The sequence below is a fragment of the Apium graveolens genome, chromosome 6, assembly GCF_009905375.1.
Source record: "Apium graveolens cultivar Ventura chromosome 6, ASM990537v1, whole genome shotgun sequence".
Taxonomy (NCBI): Eukaryota; Viridiplantae; Streptophyta; class Magnoliopsida; order Apiales; family Apiaceae; genus Apium; species Apium graveolens.
Genome location: NC_133652.1, coordinates 30417247 through 30422845, shown reverse-complemented (window position 1 = coordinate 30422845; position 5599 = coordinate 30417247). Strand labels below are relative to the sequence as shown.

General features: G+C 40.7%; 1 non-coding gene across 1 annotated transcript; it reads left to right on the top strand.

Annotated features, from left to right (window-relative positions):
• The first annotated feature begins 603 nt into the window (after window positions 1-603).
• Window positions 604-710, top strand: LOC141669373 (small nucleolar RNA R71). Its single transcript, XR_012553659.1, has one exon. It is a non-coding gene; the product is annotated as a small nucleolar RNA R71 (small nucleolar RNA).
• The last annotated feature ends 4889 nt before the right edge of the window (window positions 711-5599 follow it).

The following is a 5599-nucleotide window of genomic DNA, read 5'->3' as shown; positions in this document are numbered from 1 at the left end:
AGCCTCAACTCCTCCAATTCATATTTTTTATTAGCTTGAGGTAACTGCTGAAGTTGAAGTTATTGTCTTGGTGCATATTGTGGTTGTTGAAAACCAGGATGGTTATACTGCTTTACTGTGTATGGCTGAAAAGGTTATTGCACCGCATTTTGATTGTTGCTCCAGCTGAAGTTAGGATGATTGCGGTTGTTGGGATGATAAGTAGCCGGAGCTTGCTGTTGTGACCTCTGAAAGTTGCTCACAAACTGAGTTGATTCGCTAGAAATAACACAATTCTGAGTCTCATGTGCCCTCGCACAAAGCTCACAAACACTGGTGATCTGATTAACTCCATAATTAGCCAAAGAATCCACTTTTATCATCAAAGCTTGAAGTTGAGAAACTATAGAAGAAGCTGAGTCCACTTCCAGAATTCCTGCTACCTTGCCTTGCAACATTCTTTGCGTTGGATTCTGGTATTCATTAGCTGCCATTAGCTCGATCAACTCATAAGCATCATTATAGCTTTTGGCCCATAAGGCTCCACCAGGCGCTGCATCGAGCATAGGTCTAGACTGTACGCCTAAACCATTATAGAAACAGTATATGATCATCCAATCAGGCATGCCATGGTGTAGGTACTTCCTAAGCATATTCTTGTAGCGATCCCAAGACTCACACAAAGATTCTTCAGATTGCTACGCAAACTAAGTAAGAGCATTCCTGATTGTAGCCGTCTTTGGCATGTGAAAGAATTCAGTGATAAATTTTTGTGCAAGATCCTCCCAAGTAGTAATAGAGTATGCTGGTAGAGAATGTAACCAACACTTAGCCTTATCCCTCAGAGAGAATGGGAAAAGTCTCAGCTTGATAGCATCTTCAGTCACACCATTTAACTTGAAAGTGTCACAGATCTCGATGAAATCCCTGATGTGCATGTTAGGGTCTTCAGTAGGAGAACCCCCAAACTGAACTGAGTTATGTATCATCTGGATCGTGCTTGACTTGATCTCAAAAGTGTTAGCCCTGATGGCTAGTCTGATGATGCTGGATTGAATGTCAATAATCTTAGGCTTAGAATAGTCCACCAGAGCCTTCGGATTTTCTGCTTGATCACCCATCACTACTAGAGCTGGTTCTTCAACTTTCCCTTCTTCCTCTTGTCGAACCACAACTTCTTCCTCGGCTTGATCTAGAGTTCTCTTGTGAGACCACGAACGCGTATGCATACACGCTCGCTAGAGTACCTGAAACACGACAAGGAAAAGAGTAAGTAATAATTTCTGAGTCAATGAACGTTAACGATCACTGATGACAAACACATAAACTAAAAATTAACACCGAGTCCCCGACAGCGGCGCCAAAAACTTGTTAGGGCTAGAACACGCGCTAATAATTCATGCAAGTATACGCGTTCACAAGTAATATAAAATTAATTCTAGTTCATTCCCACATAGACTCTTTTGGTTAACGTAATGGATTATGCGCTTATGCAACAATGATATGGCTATTATTCAATGCTAAGACGAATAACAAGGTGGTTTTATTTATAAATAAGGTACTAACATGCAAGTAAATAAGAGAATAAAGGGTTGAATTATTATATGAGACAAACATGGGATTCTAACTTCATTAATTACTTCATTCAAAGCCTTCTTGTTCTTAACCTTAGCATGTAATGGTGATGACACTAACTAGATAAAAGGAAACTGCTAAACGCCAACTTTCGTTGCACGCATAACGTACTACCAGACATCCACAAAAGAGATAGAAGCTGAATAGACACCAAATATGTTGAGACCCTATATATCTATAGAATTTGACAACACAAAGGTTTAATGCACGAGTTATCTATCATGATTACATAGGGAAAGTAAGATGGTTAAAATTACCTACGAATCATGCATAACAAATACATGAACCTATGCTAGCATGGCAAGTTCTAAACCTCAAAATTCACTGTCACTTCATTAGAGATTAACACACTATCTTATATGTTCGCGACACACATAAGACGAAGAAGCACAACTAATACTAGGTTATCATACAATCACCACACACTTAGATATCAAAACCAGATTAACTATTGAAATCCATAAATAAATCCGTTAGAACCCACGATAACGATTAGCCCATAATCGGACTCATCATCAACGTGGGTTCCGATGAAAGCATGGTATAATAAACGTAGTCTTTATACTGAATAAATAAACCAAGTACGTGAAACAAGAGTATAGGTTTAACAAATAAGAAAACTAACATCCAAGATTACAACTTAAAACAAAGAATCGCAAGAATAAACTAAATCCTCTTCGTCTTCGTTGAATTGTGCTATACGGTCTTCTTACGCTTTCTCCTTGAGCTCCGGTACGTCTTGTTATGAAAAACGATCATAAATTATGTATATATAGCAGCCCATGCAGATTAATAGTCCATCGAATCAAAATCAGAGTAGAAATAAGATTCCTGGAATTCAACCGGCGCGGCCGCGTGCTTCACCAACGCGAGCGCGCTGCAATTCTGCATCTCGGTGCGGCCGCACGCTACTACAGTACGGGCGCGCTGACTCTCTGGAAAAAAAATCCTAAAATATGTTCTTCTTGCTGGTTTGAGCTGGTCTTTTCACGAGAAATCTTCTAACATATTCCTAACACCAAATTGGCATCAAAAAAATGCCAAATCACCTGGATTTTTGATAAATGCCTGAAATGCAAAACACTAACAAAACACATTAAAAACACCAACAACTTGAGTACAAAACACCAACAACTTGAGTACAAAACACCAATTCAAAGCTTTACAGAGCGTTATAAGATGACATAAATGCCACTCAACAGTTCCTATAACTATTTATCATAAACAGTTTTACTTGTTATTCATATAGCGGTACTGCTGAGCGATTGATCGCTCACTCTTACAAAATATTTTGTATATACATATATTGTAGATGCCTAGGAGATCCCCCTTTTGTCATAGGCAGGGCCAGATTCCAGATTCTCAAGTATCGAGCTCCTCTAAGATTGTTGTGTCATACCAGGTGTGGTTTGTGAGTTGCTGTAGAAAGTTAGATGTGTCAAGTCGTTTTTAAATAAGTTGGTTTGTATTAATTGTGTAACCTAAATCATACTTGAATGTGGAAAAGATCTTGTGATGGGGTTGTGTTTATATTAAAATAAAAATGAGTTAGTTATATTATAATTATGATTTGATATAAATGTAAATGTTGTTTATTTAAGCCACATTTATGTGTGCTCGTTATTTTAGGCCACGTTTGTGTGAGCCCAGTTTCGTTGATTTAAGCCACGTTTGTGTATGCTATTGATAGTTTCGATTATTTTAGAAACCCGAATTTGCTTTAGTTTGCATATTGCCTTTATGTCCTAAAACCCAGCTGCACTCTTTCTACCATATTGTGAACTATTCTCAGAAAGCTGTTTGTTATTGTTCTGGATAGTTTTTGAAATTTTCAAAAAGCAAATTTAGATCGATATTGTTAGTGGGAATTTTTTGTTAGTTGTTGGTATTTTTGAGACGATGGCAAGAGCAGGAAATGATACTTCTGGGAGACCCTCTGCTAGCACTCAGGTCCAGGAGCCAGACCACTCCCAGGCTCAGGACCCGGGAGCCGACCAAGAAACACTCCAGGAGCAACCATTACAACACACTCCAGTTATGGAGAGGATTGTCAACACCCGGGACGCCATGACCCTCATTGAACTGAACCAATACAAGTACACTAATGTCCTGGTGGCTGAAGAGCACATGGAGAACCTCACAAGACCTAAAAGATATGATCTATGAATTACAAAGGAAGATGGACAGAGACTCGGGAGTAGAAATTGGGGAAACATTAACTCCTTTCAGCCATTCCATGGAGGCTATTCCACGGCAGCGGGACCTGAAGCACTACAATATTGATTATTTTGATGGTCTGGGAGACCCAGAAGAACACTTGAACTACTTTGAGCAGATTGCGCAGATATACTACTACAATGACTTGACAGAGTCCCGTTTCTTCGCATCAACTCTTAAGGGAGGGGCCCAGAGATGGTTCAGCAGGATCCCCTCCCGAAGCATCCACAGTTGGAAGGAGTTCTGTGCAGCATTCCTCAGGAGGTTCCGTGCAAACAAGACACATGAGATACATATGTGTCATTTGGAAACAATCCGACAACATGACAATGAGTCCCTCTCAGCCTATATGCGCCGGTTGCAGGAAACAATCAACAAGGTCTCGAACTAGGACGAGCGCGAAGCTATGAGCATCTTCATGAGAAACTTAGATCTAGAGCACAATGAAAGATACATAGTAGAATTGATTAATAAGGAGCCACAAAGTCTAGCAGCAGCTTACTCCATGGCATGCTAGATTCATAAAAGCAACTGATGTACTCTAGGCAATGATGATGACCCGGAGTGGGGGATCCAGGAGTAAAATCTATGATGACCGACCGAAAGGGGGTTACCATTAGGACAAGAAGTTCAAGCAAATCCAGCAGAACTAAAAAAGACAAACTACTCCAGTTTTTCAGTGGGTCGGTCCTAAGCCGGAGTCCAAGAGCGATGCAGGACCCACGAAGCAGTCCCGAAAGCCAAAGTAGGATCCGGACTGGACTCCTCTCAACATGGCCCGGGAGGAAATCTTGAAGGAGATAAAAGACAAACCTTTTTATTATCCTCCGAAGCCAATGAAAACTCCTCCGGAGAGCAGGCCTTACAATAGGCAGTGTGATTATCACGAGACACATAGGAACAAGATGGAGTTTGCTTATCATTCAAGTACTTCATCGATGACCAAGTAAAGAAAGGAAATCTGAACAAGTACTTGGCCCGGGATAACAACAATAGAGGAGAGGCGCAAAAGAGAGGAAATAACGTAGTTAATGTAGTCCTAGGAGGATCCCACTCCCCACCACGAAGCCCGGACTTCAGCGAAAAAGTGCTCTCAATTCAATCACTCCCAGATCTGGTGATATCCTTCAACAGTAAGGACTATGAAGGAGTCAACCCCCACCACAATGCAGCTTTAGTTGTCACCTTGGACATCTTTGATAATGAAGTAAGAAGAATGCTGATAGACAATGGTTCCTCGGTAAATATTCTCTTCAAGCACACAGTGGAATGAATACAGTTAGGGAGCGTCCGCTCATGATTGCCGGGAGGATCCACTCTATGGGTTCGGACATAACTTAGTCCCAATCCAAGGGACCTTGTATCTACCTGTCATTTTTTGAAATTATCCTAACCAAGTAACTCATGTCATTAAGTTCTATGTCATCAACACTTCTTCATCATACAATTTAATCATTGGCAGGTCAGCTCTAACTATGATGCAAGCAATAACTTCAATCTCCCATCTCAAGATCAAGTTCCCAATACCAACAGGAGTCGGAGAAATAAAGGGATATTATGGAGTTGCTGAAACATGTTATAGTCAGGGGTTAGTCATGGCAAAAACCCACCAGGACAACAAAAGGAAGGCCACAGTCCTTCACAAACAACAAAGTATAAAGAAGCACCGACCCCGACCAAGGGAAGAAACAACAAATGAAGTACAACTCATTGAATCAAGTCCGGACCCAGAAGCATACATACCAAGTCCGGAGGGACCGACAAGAAA